The sequence below is a fragment of the Cupressus sempervirens genome, chromosome 7 (assembly GCF_028749045.1).
Source record: "Cupressus sempervirens isolate cs-2001-9-10 chromosome 7, ASM2874904v1, whole genome shotgun sequence".
NCBI lineage: Eukaryota > Viridiplantae > Streptophyta > Pinopsida > Cupressales > Cupressaceae > Cupressus > Cupressus sempervirens.
The window spans coordinates 274,633,921-274,654,524 of NC_143124.1; the positions used below are offsets into that span (position 1 = coordinate 274,633,921).

At 37.3% G+C, this 20,604-nt stretch overlaps 1 protein-coding gene across 6 annotated transcripts in view; it reads left to right on the forward strand.

Moving 5' to 3' along the window:
* LOC149546477 (uncharacterized) overlaps positions 1-9,770 on the forward strand; it is a 37,997-nt gene extending 28,227 nt beyond the window's left edge. For 3 of the 6 annotated variants that reach the window (XR_016353732.1, XR_016353734.1, XR_016353735.1), the window contains 2 exons: positions 8,449-8,722; positions 9,169-9,770. The gene's annotated coding sequence lies outside the window, so the exon portion shown is untranslated. Of the gene's footprint in view, positions 1-8,448; positions 8,724-9,168 lie in introns of those variants that run through there. The other 3 variants (XR_016353733.1, XR_016353736.1, XM_089791219.1) reach the window with 2 other exon arrangements.
* The last annotated feature ends 10,834 nt before the right edge of the window (positions 9,771-20,604 follow it).

Sequence of the window (20,604 nt, forward strand, 5' to 3'; positions counted from 1 at the left end):
ATGTTTCACCATTTTATATCCTCGCAATATATTTTGAGTAAATGACAGTGGTATCTCAGTATTCATATCAGCTGTAGAACAAGAAAAATAATTTTTTTATTATGTCCAGGAATGACCAAAAATAGGTCAAAGGGAATATAACATACGTTCGAGTAAAGTAGCAAGGTAGGACAGAGAGGAGCCGTAGATTCAATGCAATTACAATACAGTAAGAAAATGAGGGAAACCAAAGAAATAGAACCAAGAAGAATAACCTGAAAAGATTAATCCTCAAACTAGTACCGACATAAATAGAAGTGCAATGGGAAAACCACGGAAAGCAGCGGAAGTAGATGAAGGCCAACTCGGTGAGAGACCAAAATCATCAGGTGTTACTTTTCTGGGAGGAATTGGGTGAACCAATGATACTATTATCAATCTCTGTAGTAGTAGATATGCATAGTCTGAGAATGCTTATTGTGGAAATTCCAAGGCAAAGCAGGGCACATACAGCCCAAGGAGGCAGCTGGTTCTGCTGAGAGTTTCTTCGAATGCTCAATGCCATAGATTTGCTGGTGCTAGGGTAGAAATTGGTATTGCTAGCTTGCCTTAGATATCTGTGCTATGTGAGAGGGTTTTTTACAAGGCCCCAACACTGAGAAGAGATAGAGCCACAACATTTGAATGAGAGCTGGGGTGCTGAGGAGCCTTTAGCTGTCATAGATCACAATAAATGAGAAGTGCTTCAGCGACCTGTCTCTACAGGAAAAGTTCACTGTAGCCAGAAAGAATCCATTCTTCAAATGGGTACTGTATACACCCATTCATAATTTCTCTCTTTCCCAATGCAATTACTTTATAAAAATTTCTTGTTGCTCACCTTTTTGCGGTGGAGTAAATTTCACAATGTTGCGATTGTTAGATGAGCCAAATACCTTAGCAATTAGTCAGTAATCTTCAATGTGGTCTGACATGAAACAACTGCCACAATTCTCAATCATTTGTTTGAAGGATATCATTTTGATAATGGTGATTTGCTTTGTGATAAGCACTAACATGCCAATTTCATACAATATTACACTTCTGGGTTCTTTCTTGGAGATTACGATACTGCCAACAAAAAGTTGTTAGAGTTAAATTTTTGAGAACCAGAATCTGAATAGCAAATCAGAGAGCCAATATCTTAACCATAATTCAAGAACAAATAAGTACAGAGATTTACCCTCGGAAAACCCTGGTACTCGAGGGAAAACCCCAGGCACTCCTAGAAAAGACTCTCTTTATTGATAATCAAGAGTCTTAATACAAAGCTTCACAAGCTTAGATTGCAGGTGACTTCTTCATCAAGACTGTTATCACATAACAGAAACTAGAATATAAACATCTCTTTTGGAATCAACGATCACATGCACCAAACTGATCACATAATAAATACACAGAAAGATTCAGCACTAAAATGCTATTCAGACTGTCACTGTCCAATGAGCATGCCTGAACACCATTACTACAATTAATACTTTTATCATCCAATAATTACAATCCCAAAATGTCTATATAAAATGCTATTATACCATCCATTGCAAAAGCCAACTTGAAGATGGCAGTCTCACAACAATAATAGCTGGATGATTTCCGATAAGACTTGTAATGGAAGCATCTGCAGAATAATATATGGCAGTTCAATATCCCAAAGAGGAGATACACCGACCTGATGCTGGCAGGAGACCCAGATGAAACTTCTGTGACCTTTCTAAGAGATAGATTATCATGCTGTATGTAGAACATGAGATGTCGCTGACCACCCTTTAAAAACATGAACATGATATATTAATAAAACCAAGAATGATTCTCTCCACTGCCTAAGCTGGAGCGGCAAAGCCAAATGCCATTAAGGATACCAATAGATGACTGTTACATTGCACACACCGTAGCATGAAGGAGTACAAAGTCTTCAAATTGATAACTGCTTTCATTAGTACAGAACCTGTTGATGCCATAACATATAATTGTTAACTGCTGCATGGAAGAACCATATGCATGATCTTTAATTTCCCCAATTATCATAATAACCCCAACACTAAATACATAGGTGACTAGGATGACTCCGGTAATGAGTCATAATACGTCGAGCATCTCAATAGAGATGTTAACGAGCCAAGATACAATTAAATGAGTATTACATTAACAGAAGCAGAAGCACACATAAATGAAAGAGTTGATGCAATAACCAGAATATGAAGGAACAACAGGTATGAGATAGTTTAGCACACCATCACATGAACAGAGATCTCTATCACTGCTATAATCTTCAACTGTCCCTCTTAGCAAGAGAGAAATCTTCAGAATAACAGACACATTTAGCTGCAACAAAAAATGTCAAAAATAAAATCTCATCACAGATTTTCTTAATATAAAATTGTCTTCTCAGTATGACATTCACCACTGCTACTCTTAAAGGGTGAACCATAAAAGCATAAGATTAAAGTCATCGAGTCACACATGACTTCCACCATGCCTACTCGTGGAGGGTGGAATGAGGGCTTTCACCTCAGTCTTATCCCAGAGAAGAATGCATTTCCAACATGCCTACTCACAGAGGGTGGATCCACCATGCCTACTTGCAGAGGGTGGATCCAGTATTTCACCATGAACTTCTCTCACAGTGAAGAACTCATTAAAGCACAAAGATCATCAAAAAGTTGAGACTCCCTCTCAACAGGGACAGCATACTCGCAACTTTGATTAGCATAAGAGTAGAGCCGTTTCCAATTACGACCAAACAAAGAGCTTTATCAGTCACACTGCTACACAAGCTTGTTGATATTCTGCAAAGGATTTGGCACTCTCCCTCTGCAGTTCAAGCTCCCTCTGAATCTCTAAGCACTTGCATCAAATTTCTGACTTCCTTTTTCAAGGTTGCCTGCAATGCTTGCCTTAGAAGAGAACTTACACACATCTTTGAAACTTCAGATATGCTAAAGTCCAGGATTGTCCTCCTTGACAACATCCCAGATCACACTATACTGGAAGTTTTGCAAAGCTATCAAATGTTAAATCCAAATTGACTGTGGAAGAATGTTCTTTACAATCAAAGAGTTTTACCACGGATTATAGCACTTGGCCTTGTAACATTGCAGCTCTCTTAACTGACATATACGCTCTTCACAGACCTCTCTCTTGATCCCTGTTGCCTCAAAGATTGCACAGAAGTTCTCTGGAATTTAACTCCCTCTGACAGTCATCTCGCCCCCTTAAAAGAAACTGATAAAAAACAGTTTTGAGTCCTCATTTTCCATCCTACTTAACTTACTCACAGGTTGTGTCAAGTTCTTCCTTCTGTGCAATCTCTCAGTAAGTAATAGGCTCAGTGCACCCTTGCTGCAATAATGAAAAATATTTCTTAGAAACGATTTTCGTGTCTTCATATGATCTAGGAAGCAACCTGCCAACCATGATGAAAGTGACGCTACCTCAGAAATGGCCTTCGTAGTTACTCAGATCAGGTAAATCAGTTTCTAAAAATTCTGAAACATTATAAATATGTCTGCTGAAACAATCCTGAGTAACCCAATCAGAGCAACCAGATATCTAGGCTTTAAACAACATCTTCAATACTTGACCAAAACAGTCTCAACTTAAATCAACAGCCTTTTATGACAACATATCAGACCCATGGCTGCAAGTAGGATCCCCATATTCGTTTCTTGATTCATTCTAAAAGCATTTAAAAGTAACAGATTTCAACCTATGATCTGAAGAGAAAAATACAGACTAATGCTAAACAAATACCTGATTCACTATTCCTAGTGTAATAACATGAATTATTAACTACATAAGATTCATTATCAATAATGAATAATCAAAAGTACAATCACAAAATACTCATCTCTTGCTAATTGATTAGTTTAGCAGTACTACAGATTTCAGTCTTCACATATGTTCAGAATAGAAACAACAAACATCTTGATTCCACATCAACACCCACTCAGGGAAATCTATATTGTTATCGTAGAATCTCCTTGAACAGTCCTCTACATTCTATCAGTTACACAACCAGCAGCAATTTTTCGGACAAGCTTTTATCTGAAAACTCTTGTGACTTGTCAGTTGAGCTTGCCCCATAAGAGAATAACAGAGCACACTAACACCATTCATCTTCAAACATGTATCCCATCTGCTACATCTCCTGATCACACTGTACTGAAGGAAATATATCTTATTCTTTGTCAAGACGACTAAATTCTGCTTCACTACAAAGGACAACCTCAAACCCAACTAATACAAACTCAGGCTTCAAAGGAATGATTGTAAAACGTCAAATGCCAGCCTTGTGGTAGACTAGAATGTCAAAAATGAAGGCATAGATGAGAATGACAGGAAAACATCATGTTGAAGTCAAAAGAAAAACTTTGGACAAGGTTGCATGAGAAGCCACAAAACTGAGATTGTAAAATCCTCGGAGAACACTTGACTATAGATCATTTAACAGACAAATATCCTTCCAAGTGAGAAGTTTCTTCTAAGTTTCTACTCTTCTTGGCTCTTTTGCTACATATACTCATATGAATTTCTCATGTCTTCCAATGTTCCCATCTTAATCTATTAAATTTCTGTGACTCAAATCATATGTCCTCAATCTCAGCAACAACACGATCTGACAACACATGCCAACAATAATGAGACACATTCATCACGAAACTTAAAGAATCCAACCACCCTATCTTGGTTCTGGATCTTTACCATGACCTTCTCTGACACCATGTTAAATTTTCAAGAACCAGAATAGCAAATCAGGGAGCGGATATCTTAACCACAATACAAGAACGAATAAACACAAAGATTTACCCTGGGAAAAACCCTCCTACTCGAGGGAAAAACCCAGTCCCACCCAGAAAAGACTGTCTTTATGGATAATCAAGAGTTTTAATACAAAGCTTCACAAGCTTAGATTGCAGATAGACTTCTTCAAGACTCTTACACACAACATAAACTAGAATACAAACATCTCTTTTTGAATCATTGATCATTGCACCGTACTGATCACGCAATAAATACACAGACAAAAATATTATCAGACTATCACTGTCTAATGATCATGCCTGAACACCATTACTATGATCACCTTTTTTATCATCCAATAATTACAATCCCAAAATGTCTATATAAAATGATACCATCCATTGCAAGAGCCAACTTGAAGATGACAGTCTCACAAAGCAATAATAACCAGATTTCTGATAAGACTTGTAATGGAAGCATCTGCAGAATAATATATGGCAGCTCAATATCCCAAAGAGGAGGTACACTGACCCGATGCTGGCAGGAGACCCAGATGAAACTTCTGTGACCTTTCTTATGCAGATGGTATCAATCTATTGATACCACGTCGTATATAGAATATGAGATGTTTCTGACCACCCTTCAAAAACGTGAACATGATATATTAATAAAACCAAGAATGATACTCTCCACCGCCTATGCTGGAAGGGCGAAGCCAAAGAGATTGCCATTAAGGATAACAATAAACGACAATTGCATTGCACACACAGTAGCATGAAGGAGTATGAAGCCTTCAAATTGATAACTGCTTTCATTAACACAGATCCTGTTGATGCAATAAGATATAATTGTGACTGCCGCATATAAGAACTATATGCATGATCTTGAATTTCCCTGGAGATCATAATATCTCCAACACTCAACATGTAGGATGACAAAGATGACTCAGCAAATGAATCATAATACGTTGAGCATCTCAATAGATGTTAACAAGCCAAGATACAAGTAAAGGAGTATTACACAATCGGCAGTTGAAGAGTAGCAGCAGCACACAGAAATGAATGCGATGATGCAATAACCAGAATATGAAGGAACAACAGATATGAGATTGTACAGCACAACATCACATGAACAGAGATCTCTATCACTGCCATAATCTTCAATGGTTAGGATCATCCACTGTTCACCTAAAGTATTGGATCTTGCCCTTGTACGTCCCAGGTGAATGATCATCAAAAAGTAGTCATAACAAAAAAACTAAATAAACACAATAAAAAAGAAACACCTAACTAATTCTAACTGAACTACTAGCTAAATAATATCCAACTTGCCACCTATTCATCCTCTGCCTCCCCAAATCCCATTCCAAACCTAATGCGGTCATGTAAAAGGTAAAACTAAACACATTAAAATATATCACATTTCCTAAGTTAAACCGCGACACTGATGGTTTTCTCCAATAGTTAATATAAACCTATGTCATATATCATATCTGACAAATCCTTTGATACTTTGAATTATCGTTTTATTTGAGGTCATGTATATTTTGTCTTAATTTATTATTGTTTAATATTCAAAACTCACATTGGCGGATTGTTTCCATTCTTCTTCAGACATTGCACGAAGCAGTGAAGATATATTAGATATGTGATGATTATTGAATGGCAATTGTAAATCCAGATCCATGAGACAATAGGGACAATTGGTGGTACCAACCTGTAAGCTCACTTCATTAAAATGTTTATCATGTCAATGCTTTTGCCTATTTTGTTCTACTTTTACCCATCCATTTTATGGATATCCCTCTCTCATTTGGAATATTAGTCTCTGATAATCTATTTTTTGCAATTTTTTGGGATCATAAATCCAAATTTTTAATGACTGCCAGCAAATTTTAACCGATAGATTTCATATCCACCAGAGTTTCGTCCATGTAGATCAGTTGAACTTGAAACAGTAATATCAATTATCATGTTGAAAGTTTCAATAGACTCAAAGGAGTTGCAGTTATTTTTTAGCCCAATTTAGCTCAATTTTGTCTTTTAATGCATGTTCTCTTAATAATAACAGTAGTTTCTTTTGACTTTTTATTAAATATATGAGCTTTTGGTTGGCAACTTTTAGTTTAAACTCTTTAAGTTTTCCAACATTCCAAACCAATCTTTTTCTGGTCTTCTACTGCAGTAGGCTTATTAAATCCTCTCCTGTGCAGTTTTCTTATAAATTGTCCACTTTTGTGGCTGATTCTATATGGAGAGTCAAGTAAGTGGGAATTACTTGGAGACCACATTGGATATGTACTTTGGCTTGTCTTCATTGTTAGCAGATCTTATTTTTCCATAATTTTAAGAGATTTGTGGGTAACCTGAAAGAGGAAAGCTTAAATATCACAAAATGAGTCCTAAGAAGAATTTTTGATTTGGTGTTTCTTAATTTCTTCACAAAAATATTTTAGCCCTTTTACAAAATATAAATGAATAGACAAATAAAAAGTAAATCCTGCTTAACAATACTCCACCATGAATAGGTAAGATAACTTGAACTTGCCAAAGTATTTGGTGGTTGCATCATCTACAGAAAGTCATACTATAGCAACAGGTGCCGTAAACTGTCTAGCTTAAAAGTCCAGAGTGAGCACAATTTGTGAAGAAACGAATTGAGCCAGAGATTATTATTTATATTGTGAAATTATTAATTTGTATTCTTGAGTTAATTTTATTCCACTACAAATTCAGGATACAGTAGGAGTGTCATGGACCTGCTTTACACGTGGTAAGCAGTGTCTTTTCTTGTGTGCCTTACACACCTCTAGAAGTAGCAAGCAAAACTGAGAGTTATTCAAAAGTCTACACTAGTGAGATAGTTATTTTATATAATGGCACAAATGTACAAGCCCATATAAAGAACAGTACTTGGGATACTATTCATGTATTCCTGCAAACCTTGTAAGTTTGTCAAAATAAAGATCACGACCCAGAGAGCAATTAAACAAACTGGCAAAGTGGAGCATTAACAGAAATCCCACCTTAAATGTATATCATACTTCTAGCAGGCTATACTGGTCATAAGTTTCTGGAACACAAAGGCCACAGCATGAAATGGGATTTGTAAATTAATCAAAACATCATTAAGGTGCTGTAAATATCTGAAACAGTTCGGAATGCATGCATGTGAAATAATAGCTCAAGTCTGGGCATAAGTTTGGAATGCTTACATCGTCAAAACAATAGAAATTTATCCTAGTAGATTTTAGAGCCTCAGTATCATGTCAAGTAAATTTTACATCACACTTATGCCTTGAGACACCCCTTGGAAAAATTAGGAAATGGAACAACAATGTCAGTATCCCCCGAATGACTTAGAAAATTTAGGGTTGTCCGCTCTATCCTGAAATTAGCTGCACCAACTTATAATCTTTCAAAATAGGCGTTGGTTCAATGTAGAAACTATAGCTAACTAGACATATTTGACTACACTTTTGTGCCTTTGTGGGCTTATTAACTGTTTTCATTAAAGGGAGCACTTGTAAAATCTGAGTACTTGCTTTTATGTCACTCATCATTTTCTATTTCAGTAATTGTGATGTAGTGTCATCTCCATTAAGATATCTGGAAAATATTTCTTATCTGTTCTGAATATATTTAGAGAAGGGAATTGATAATATTTAATATGTTGTATTGAAAATGGCAGGCAACTTTTTGAAAGCAGGACAAACAAAATAAACCCGCCTGGAAAAATCATTTATCTGAGACTCTGAACACAGTGACTATTGCACACAAAAGATAGAAAACATGCACGGGATGACGAGGTCGCATATACATCTGGAGAGCTTTTATTTCATAAATTGGATCCAAATTTGAGTTGTATTATTGGAAAGAGGACAAAACTGGATTTATAAACAGTGCTGGATGGAGAAAGAAGTTGCAGCTGTACATGTAATACATTGAGGTTGGGAAATTTCACAGTATGTGCTTCTGATTCTTTATTAAATTATTCTTATCAATAAGCATCAATGCTATTGCAACTGCTATTTCCTTAAATTACTTAGAATTTGGGATTCTTTTTCTGTATGCATGCATGCCTAGAAAGAGCCTTTTATTTATGATCTCATCTGTATATTTCATCCTGGAAGGATTATATCGAAATAATAAATTTGTTTGGTACCATTGTAATTATATGTAAATTACACATTTGGTATGTTCCCCGGACAGTTTGGAATCGGATCTGTAAACAAATGAACTTTACCTTAGTAAGGGCAGTTCTCTACAGTATATGGCTCAAGAAACCAATTATGGGTTTTTCCTTTCATTTGTTATTTACTCATTTTGAATGTTGTTAGCAAATTTTCATTGACAATGATTTTGTAATCTATAGTTCTAATATCCATGTTGGTGTGTTTCAAACTTTCAGGAAAGAATTCTGGCTATAGGAACAAGCACATTGCAACAAAAGTGGCCAGGAGTGCTTTGGGGATAAGACCACCTGTACATAACCCCCTTCTCAGCTTATCAAGGAACCATTTTGCTAGTTGACAGAGAGCATCCTTTGCATTAATTTCTAATATGAATGTTTCCTTGATTTTGTAAGTTCCAGAAGTTAATCAAAGGGAGCAAGCAGCTTCAGAAAACGAGCAAACTAAAAGATGCACTGAGAAATAATTGTTCTCCATCATGTCATACATTAATACGTATTTACAAATAAATGTTGGGTATCTCCTCAGTTTGCTCTGGGTATTCCGCGGATTGGTATCTTTCATCAATGTCTCACTTCCCTGGACTTCAAACTCCAGGGTCCCATATACAATTTTGATCTGGTGAATGTTATGACCCTTTTAGTCTGATGTTAAAGGGACTTCAAACTCCAGGGTCCCATATACAATTTTGATCTGGTGGATGTTATGACCCTTTTAGTCTGATGTTAAAAGAGTTACTAGAATCTGTTTGTATGCCGCTATGCTATTTGATTTTGTGTAATACTATATATGCAGACACTGTCATATCCTTTCTGAGCAATTATTCACTGCATGTATGATCTACAGTAAAAGCTTAGCTTCTGTATTGTCAAATCCTTTTTAAGTGGTTATTGATTGCCACATGTATGATCCACAATAAAAGCATAGATATACTTTCTTAATAGTTACTGGGCTTGCTCCTAAAAGATTAATGTTGCAGGTGTAAAAGAACAAACTATGAATGTTCATTTATTTGACGGTTGTCTTTTTTTTTTGATGAATAGACCTTTTCCATTAATTTATAATTTAAAGATACATATTCACAAAAAAAGGGGCCGAGGATACAAGATCACCCTGCGAGTTCAAACGACACTAACTCGGATTAACAACTATTCATCAAAAAAATTGTTTAAATAAGAGCATAAAGCCTTAGGGGGCAAGAGCAGTGCTAGCCGAAGGAGGGTCTTTATCATTATGAACTTTAGAAGTCCTTGGGGTTACTGCTTGGCTCAAGGGGAGTCCAACCGTTAGCAGCAACAACATCAGCATCAACATCTTTATCCCCCTCAGGCATGGATGGGGAGATAGCTAAGTCGAACTGAGGAAATGTCCACTTGGGATCATGTTACATAGACGACCAACCTGCAATAGGGGCAGCAGGGGGAGCCACTGGGGACCAGCTTGAGCCCAACCTCCGTGGAGGCGAGGCCGAGCGACGACGGCCAACAAAACGACCATTGGGAGAGCGACTATGTGGCTGCGATCGGGGAGTGTGCGAGCGGTGTGTAGATCTGCTCCAGCCTTGATGGTGACCACGAGGAGTGCGGTCACTAGAAATTACATCCGAAGGCACACGGGCAAACGTAAATGGCGCATTTCCCCAATGAGCAAGTATCTCCTACAGGTGAGCCACCTCGAGCATGACTTTGTTAGTCTGTACTTGAATCTGGATCATGACATTATTACAAATACATGCTTTAGAGTTTATAGAAACATGAATATCAAGAAAGCTATGAGAGAATAAAATAGCATTTTGGTCCCTCCAAATAGAAAACAAAATTTCCATTTTGAAAGCATGCCAAATTTGGGCATATCTAAAAGGAAGTCTGGGTAGATATCCCAACACCACCATATGCCAGGTGAACTCCTCTGGATGGAAAGACTTGAAAAAGTCATGAATCCAGAGCCAATATCTCAAGGCTTGCCTGTAGAACCAAAAAATGTGCAAGAAGCTTTTGGGCTGACCACAAAAGGGGCATCTAGGATCCGGAACTCCCAAATGACGGAGTCGAGGGCCCAAAGGCAAGCCCTGTAAGAGGAGACACTAGGCAAAGTGAGCAATCTTTGGCTTCGTGATGACATTCCAAACAGTAGTAAATCTAAGACTCCAAGTCTTATGAGAAGAACACAAATGCCAACGGTGATTGAGGGTATCAACCATTAGAAGATGGGGGACCAGCCACTCATACCCCAGTTTGGGCTTGTAGCTAGCCATAGGAGTGGCAGGATACCACTTCCAATCCTTTCACCAAGGGTGAGATGAGTAAATACCAAGTTTGTGTAACAGATTGAGAGACACCACAAAAACTAGAAAATCAATTGTCTGTTGATCTGCACGGATGAGCTTGAACTAAACCTGCAGATCCTCCCAAGAGCGAAGGCTCATAGTAACTCTAGAAAATAAGTCCTTGGGAGTTTTAATACCCTTGCAGAATAAATGCAGAGTGCTGGCTCTTTGAATCTTAGCTAAAGGAACACCTTTGAGTGGCAAACAAAGTAGACCACCAAAGGTTTTGCTGGTTCATTGAGAGCCCATCTCTGAACCCATTACCAGCCCAATGAAGGTAAGGTTTGAGGGCTTCCCAGGCTTTCGAAATACTCTTCGCAACAAAAGTACCTTGAATCTAAATAGGTTTAGAGTCGCAAGAAGGGTCTAAAAATCAATCCCCTTCGAAGCAGGCCGGTTAGCTTGAAGAAATACAATGTCTTGATAAAAAATTCTAGGCCTCATTTGAAGTGAGAGCATGAATGACCCACTTGGCACAGAGGGCAATCCCCTATTTTCGAGTGGAGAGCAACCCAAGCCCCTCCTGAGGCTTTGGGAAAACAAGAATCCCAGACAACTTTGTAAAAGACATGATGCATAGCATTAGTGGCCCAAAGGAAGTTCCGGAGGAGACACTCCAGCTTGAGATAAGAAGCTTTGGAAGGAGCCCAACAGGAAGAATAGTACACGAGTGGTAACAAGCACTTTAGAACAAATTTGAAACTTTCTTGCAAGTTAATGTGGTTTAGTGATCCGATATTCCAGCTTCTTCTCAATCTTAGCAAGAACAACATTCCACAACTCCACAAGGCAGGCTTGAAAAGTGAAAGGAATGCCCAAGAATTTTAAGATTTCTCCATGCTGGACCCATTTCCACCCATATTGTTGAAGCCACGGAGGGCTTGGCAAGAAGGACTACAAAGGGTTTCGTGCCATTGAATAGCAAACCCAGAAGCAAGGCAAAAAATATCTAGGCACTGCAAGGCGTTAGCTATATTGTCTTCCTCTTGAATCAAAGTTAGGAATGAGTCATCAACAAAATGATCATTCACAAGCTGTGTAGAGGACTTTGGATGAGAAATAACATGAATGATACCTTGAGAAATGGCATTGGCAAGAAGATAGCCAAAGCCTTTAGCCGCCAACACATAGAACGAAGGTGCAAGAGGGCAACTTTGACGGATAGATCTGTAAAACCCAAAAGCTTCAGATTGCCTCCCATTAATGGTGATGCAAGCAAAGGCATCCCCAAAAAGCATTTGCACAGACTGTAGAAAACCTGGCCCAAACCCCAGAGCTTGCAACATAGCTAGAATAAAGGGCCACTCAATCTGGTCATAGGCTTTGGCAAAGTCAATTTTGAGAAATAAGGCATGTTATTTAGATTGCCTAGCCCATTCCATGCCTTGCCAAACAACAATGATGTCCAAAATATAGTGGGATTTGATGAAACCAGTTTGTTTAGGCTAAACAATCTGAGGAAGAAAATGCCAAATTTTGAGAGAGGGCTTTGACAATGATCTTGTAGGAGACATTCAACAAGGTGATGGGTTTCTAATTGCAAATTTCCTCGAGATCACCAGCTTTAGGTATGAATTTAATATTGCCCTTATTGATAATGCTGCCTAGGGAATTAGAATTGTAAGCTTCACGATAAACTTGAAGCAAATCAAGACCAATATCATCCCACAAGATTTTATCGCATTCACAAGGAAAGCCATCACAACCAAGGGCCTTGTCAGCAACCATGGAAATGACAGCTTCCTTCAAGTTTACAAGCACTAAGTTTTGCTCAGAAAAGGAATATTGCTTAGGAGCAAGCCGATTGGGAGTAATTGCAAGGCATTCTTGAAGAGCTTGATGGCATGCAATAGAAGACCCTTGAGCCATGAAAACTTGCTCATAATGGTGCACAAAAGCCTGAAGAATATTTGACAGATCAGTAAAGACTTGGTGGTCTTCATGGATGCACTTGATGCCAATTGCAGAATGGCGAGGCCACAAAATATTTAAAAATTCCTTGGAAGCCTGATTGCCAACCTCCAACTAATGGAGACGGGCCTTGATCTGAGCTCCTTTAGCAACACAGTTGTCTACAACTTGCTTTTGGTGCTGAAGATTGGCAAGCCTAATTTGGAGATCCACATCAAACGGATTCATGGCAAGAGCTTTTGAAGCTATACACAGATCTTTGGTAGTGGCTTCCTAAGATCTTTTGCGGTACTTCTGACTGTCTACCATAAATGCGATGAAACCACACAGTATGGAGAATGGTGTCATTCCACCATTGAATCCACCCAACATGGGTGTGGGGTCGAGGCTCAAGATCCCATAATCGAAGAATGTGGGCAATAGTGGGAGGATGGGACAACAATGAGGTGTTAAGGTAAAATTGGGTTTTACATGGATGAAGCTGAGCTGTTTGCCAAGTGATAGAAAAAATAATGGGGGAGTGATCTGACAGTGTCACATCTGGCAAAGGGGTGACAGGTAGGGCATACTTGTGGGAAAAAGAGAAAAAAGATTGCACATAAATCATAGCCCTATAAAGTCTCAAAAACTTTGTCGGACCCAACTCAAAAATTGGACCATGTATGCCAAACCCCATCTTGGCAACGGTGGCTAGCATTGGGATAAAAAAGACTTAGCTTGTTCTGTATGTAAAACTAGGCCTCATGTTCGCCAGCTACCCATCGAAAAGACAAAAGTCCCTCTTTGTCAGTGGCCAACTCTACCATGTTGAAATCCCCACAAAAAACCCAAGTCGCAGGTGGAAAATTATCTGCCAACCAGTGCCACAGGTGTGATCACTCCATAGCATCATTAGGAGCATAAACATTAACAATACCAAAAGAATGATTATGAAAAGACAAAAAAATCCAAACCACCCTATGCAGTGGGTCAAAACCATGCGAAATAACAGAAGAAAGTAAACGAGGAGAGAAGAGTAACAACTCCACCTCGGCCAACCTCATGCTAGGAAGCAAATACAACGCTATCCGACCATATAACATTACAAGCTGAGGTGAGTAGAAACCCAATAACTTCAACTTCTTGAAGACAAAGAACATCAATATTACCAAGCTTACGCTTGGTGTCACAAATATAATATTTTCTAGGGAGGTTTGTCAGCCCCTGCACATTCCATGAGAGACAATTCATTGTAAACTAGCTTGCATGTCATCCTCGTCTCCAAGAGAGGAGAAAATGCTATGCAAAAATGTTGGAGCATTGAACTAAGAGTCATCAATAGAAATGACTTCGAATATTCTCCCCATTATCAAAATACTCATCACGACCGTCTAGGATGCAAGACCTACAAAGAGTTTGTTGTGAGATCATTGATGCCACTTGCGACGCTCAAATCCATGAGGGTTGAGGCTTAGGAGTGCAACCTTCCGCTATCCTCTGTACATTAGGGTTTGAAACAGGAGGCAGAGGAACTAAAGGCTCTGGTTGAACTAGGCTTGAGCTAGGTTTACCCCTATCCATAGAGAAAGGGCTTGCCTTAGCTGCAGCTGAGACCTTTCCTTTTTTCACCACCATCGTCCATTCATCTTTTTTGGCAACCACAACTGTCTTGGCTTCCAAGACGGGTGAGCGATTGCAATCCAACAAAGGGCAGTCCCTAATCTTGTGCTCAACGAACTGACACTGATAACAAGTATTCAGAAGGTTAAGGTAAAGCACCTTCTGAGTGAAGGCGGTACCACCAATCTGAATATCCACAGAATCCTTGAGGTCCTAAGAGAGGTTGACCTCAACACAAACCCTACGCTGGGGCTGAGCATTGAAAAAATTGTCAGGTTCAAGGCATATAACCTTGTCGATGGTTTGCGCAATGACTGACAAAAAGGACCAGCATGAGATATGCAAGCTAGGGAACTCGACCCAAACAGACACCTTAAGCTTGCTATCATTAGAAACAACAAAATCGCATGACCAGTGTTGAAAAACCAAGAGGGAGGGCCTAACAGTCTAGGGACCTCGAACAAACACATGTTCAGCTTGGCCTGAACTGCCAAAGCGAAAAAGCCTATGGTAAAGCTTTGCACGCCTTCAAGGTAGACACCTTGAGGTGTCCAGACCTTGGAAACCCAATCTCGCAACATGCTTTTAGGAGTGAGACACACAAAATACCCAATAAGGGTTTGTTGCTCTAACTAGTTGCATGGACTATCAAAATCCTTGACATTCAAAATAATATCAAGAGAGGAATTACCTGGTGGAACACCTTGGGAACGAACTTGCATAGACGTTTGTTCGATGATGCCATTCTCTCCCACAATAGCAACTCCAACTCTAGCATCAACTAGTGAGCCAAAGAAGGTCAAGGTCATTATAAATGAAAATTTATTCGTGCAGTAAATGCGGTATGTCAGGAGGCAAACCAATGAGGGCTTAGAAAAAAGCGGTACAAACCCTATTAGAGCACATTTTACTCCAATTGGCAGTTGTCTTTTGTCAACTAAAGGGTTGTTAAACCTTTATTGACTAATAAAAAAAGATGATATTAGAATCTTTGGTAGCTTGTCTATGATAGCTAGGAGTTGCATTTGAAGAAAGAAATAGCTTTCTTAAGGTGATACCTCAATTAATCTTACAAGCTTTTACTCTAGATCATATTTTACACTGCTTTTATGCTCTTAATTGTAGAGTGTTTTCTAAGTGCATTGGAAGATTAATAATCAGTTTGATAGGATTAAAAATAACATAGTTATTTCAACTTCACCAAAATGATGCTTTTTGTTTTAAGCAACTGCAATGAATGCAAAAATTTAGATTGTAATGGTCTCTCTCCTATGAGAAAGTTATTTTGTATTTAGTTTTATGATGTATTCTGTATTTGTAATGTTTTTCTCCTTTGAACCATCATGGGTTCATTGACAACAAATTAGTTGTCCTTAATGCACTATTTTTTTTTCTTTCTTTGTTTCGACTTTATTCAATTAAATAAATAAATCTTAGAAGTATTTTAAAATAATAGTGTCATTTGATTTTATTAATTTGTCTCTAGTGGATTCAAATAATAGGAATTAGTAGTTTGCTAGTTTTTTGTCAAAATAAAAGGCGCAATGGTGGGACAAGCCCTTAAAACTCATTGACAATGTCTGTAGAAGTCCTAATTCATGGACTTTCAATTGTATTCAAAGGCACACTTAACATACACATTTATCGATATCTTGAGTATGAAATCTATGTTGAGGGATGTTTCCATTTGATATTTTGAAGAAGCATTATTTTATTATTCAAATTTAGAATTCTACATATTGATTTTTAATTCATTGTTTTCAAAATTGTGTAGAATTAGAAAATTTTACATCTCAAATAGATGAAAAATGTGTAATACCCATCACTTTCTATCATTGTTAAATTCATGGCTAAAGTTCTACATGACTTTTTTGTGAAATGTGTTAGCCCCGAATTGATATTTGAAATACAATACTTCAATATGTTGAGTAATTGATTATGTTAGGTTGTAATGATTGTCTACTTGCAATGATGCTTTAATTGCTCTTAGTTAATGAAATTACTTTCATGATGATGTCATATGATGTGTTTCAAAATATTTTTATTATGTCCTCATGATGATAAGATGTTCATGCTAGAACATGATGGTATTTATATCCTGGATTTAATATTAAGCTTACCCCATACTTGCATGTGATGTGCATGTCTGTTTTACATTTCTATTTGACGTGTTTGATATGGTTGAGGGAGGGAGTCGTAGTCACCTGTTAGTTGGAATCTACATGATGAATCACTTCCCGTCATTACTTGTTTAGATTAGATATATATGTACATGTGCATGTTCGTCTTTTATACAGGTTTGTAGGTACCAAACATTGACTTTCCTGAATTGTCAAGATGAGCATGCCCTACCACAATAACTCAAAGGTAAGAATGAAGAAATAATGTTCAAGTCCAATCTCAACCATAACCTAATTACTTGTCTTGAGAAGGAAATGTATTTGACTACTTACCCTTTTAAATTTGTGAGTTTATCTTTGCATGTGTTATTTGATTTTAATTTTGGTTGGTGGGGTTTATGTTGCCTTTATGTGAATTTGGCTATTTAATTTACTTGATAAATAATTTACAATGACTTTTGGATTAATATTATGATATTAGATTATTAAATATTATGTGATTAAAACTAAAAATATTAAAAATTAATTAAATGTGTTTCAATTTTAAAGATTTAATTTGGAAAATTGGATAAAGAGAATTTAAATAATTAAAAGGTTAAAGAATTAATATTATTTTATGGTAATTATTTAATTGATAATGAATAAATTAGAGTTGCATTTAAATGATGGACTTCAATTATTATTATTGATTGAAACAATAAATTACACTTTAGAAGTGCTTTGGACAAATAATTAAATGGAGAAAAGAAAAGAAAATATTTTAATAAAAATGCATTAAGTGTGCATGAGAAGATTAAACAATTAAAGTATTTATTATTTAATAAAGTTAATGACTTTTATTAAGATTTGATGTTAGAAACCCTAAGTGGGGTTATGAGTCTTTAAAGGGTTTGTAGTTCATTTTCTGACAAACATGTTTTGGGAGAGCAATTTGGGAATTGAAATAAAGGAATTATTGAAGGATTAGGAATATTTGAATTGCATGTGTTCACTAGATTGTCCATAATGTTAGCTGTCAGATTAAGGTAGCTTTTGAGAATCCCTCTATAAGAATTATTTTGAAAAATCTGTTTGCATTGTGTTTGCTACATTGGTGGAATTTATTTGTTAAAATTTATAAGAAGATAACTCTGGAATAATTATGGTTTGCATTTAAAAATATAATTTGGTTCATGTATTGTTTGGGAAACTATGTGAGAACTAAATAGTAGAATCATGGTGCTAAAATTTGTATTAGAAAATCTAAATATGAGCAACCATTAAGAAATTCACATTGGAATTTAGAGAAATTGGAAAACTATGATTTTTATATTCATCTCAAAACTTTTTTTAATATAAGAATTTCAACAATAGAAATTTGAGAAAAATAAATACATTCAAGATAAAGAATGAAGAATATTATGCTTGCATGTTTTTAGAAGATCAAAGGCATGTGAAAATACTAATTGCATGCTTAATAGACAACTCCACTCCTCGAGTCAAGGAAGTTGTTGGCACAGGGGTGCAAGGGGTTGACAAAAAGGTAGTAAGGGAATTTCTTGTGATCTGGGAGGATGCGGAGCATGGACAACCAATATGGGAAAGATAAGAAGTCTTGTGGCGTGACAAGGAAAAAGTCATGGAGTTTCTCACTGAGAGGAGCTTTGCTCAACAATAATAAGGACATAGAAGTCTCCCACGTAGTCTGTAAAGCGAAGGTGCACCGACATTGAGACGTTGCCTAGATTGGTTGGGGGAGAGTGTAGTGTTCTTGAATTGGAGTCGAGGTATGATTTGGAAGTCGGGTATCTTGCAATGCGAATATGGAAGCAAATGACACTACATCTTCTAATACTATTGAGCTTGATGACTAGGTGTGTTTCTTTGGAGGTGTAATGCTCCATAAGAAAACACACACAAATCAAATTAATTAAACGATATCCTGAGGTTGCGAATCAGATCGATGGGCACAAATTAAAATCAGAGGGTGTGAGTTCTCTTGGAGGAAACACAACCAGTTAACCAGAGATGTGCAACATGATTGATGACCAAGCAAAGTGATCATTGGTGAAGTCATGTAACCACAGATCACCAAGCCTTGTTGACAGTTGTCAACCAACGTATCAGATCTTTGGGAAGATCTTCCATGGCAGCTCGGCTCACCTACTCAGTCTCAGATGTTTGGTGATTCAAATAGAGAGAGTCAAAGGAATGAAGATAGATCTTGTTGCTAGGATAGCTTGTCTTGTAGAATGTCTATTTTGCATTGATGTAATTTGGGTTTATGCAAGGAAAATTGGGTAGGTGACTTGCAGGGTTCATTTATGGATCTTGGCATTGTGTCTAGTTTGGGTTGAATGTAATCATGAAGATCACAAGCATTATTGGTGTAGTTGACTTGTGAGATTGGGTAACACACTGTAACAATTGAGATCTTTATGAATATAGAATTTGAGTTTTCCCTATTTTCTTGTGTCTTATAGTTATCTTGAATACTTGTTGTCACTAAGTTTTAATGGCAATTTTTTATGAATTGTTAAATCTAGGTTGATTATTTCCACATATCTTTTGGGTAGGTTTAGTTTGTATTGGGGATAGTCACAAAGGCAATACTGCAAGAGGGTACAAGCTGGCAAAGATCTAGACAAAAAGGATAAAAAGAAAACTCTTTGTATCAACAGTTCCCCTCCAAAAGGGTCTTTCGGTGCCCAAAACATAGCTAGCCAAGGTGGCCAAAGAGTTGGACATTTGTAGCATAGGCACAAGGATAAGGTTTCCTTTGGACATTGATGATTTTTTTTTCCCTATAGAGCATGTAAAAGAGCCAAGCATAGGGAATTCTTCCTTGTTGTAAGATTGTCACTTTGCCCTTAAAATAAGTATGATGGGTTTTCGAAAAAGACTTGTTGTCAGTAAAGTTATAAAATAGCCGATGGGTAGATTAGCATGTAGTCAGTAATTATTATGTAGCCGATGAGTAGAATTATTATTTCTGAATGGGCATGATGGTTGAGTCACCCCTTCGAAATGGTATATGTACACCATCCAAAATGGACTTTGGATGAAGGTTGTAATCATCATTGGAAGCACTATGTAATCTCTTCAGCATATATGCGAATAATAAAATGAGTACTGCTATGTTACATGTTCTTGTCTATTGTCTATATGCATTAAACTATTTACCTCATATAGTAAACATTTGGCGTTGTTGCCCCATGGACCTGGAACGAAGGTAGAGAAATGAAGACTAATTCCAAATCAGCTTAACAAAAATAAGAATAAGCTAAAGGAAAAAGATGAAATACACACCGTGTAAGGGGATTTAATTTTGGCACAATAGGCTGAATGCAGACAGAGGTTTCAACAAATTGTCGATGGACACCGAAGCATCAAGGAATTGTTGGAAGAGACTCGATAATAGTTGGATTTAGTGGAAGAAGCAAGGGAGGAATTTCTTAACCTGTATATGTTGAGGGAAGAGAATCCAGATGGAAGGGAATTAACTCACATGGCTTGGAGTGCTGAGGGAGCATGAGCATGGAGTGAACTCTTCGTCTGTGATACACTTTCAGAATGAAAAACTTCACTTAATGAAGACCCTTCTTCACCAAATAACACAGATGTGGGAAATAAAACACCTGTCTGAAACAACGCGAGTGTGCAAAATAGTGTGGGTGTGCAGAACAGTGCAGGTACACAAGTACCTAAAACTCAAATAG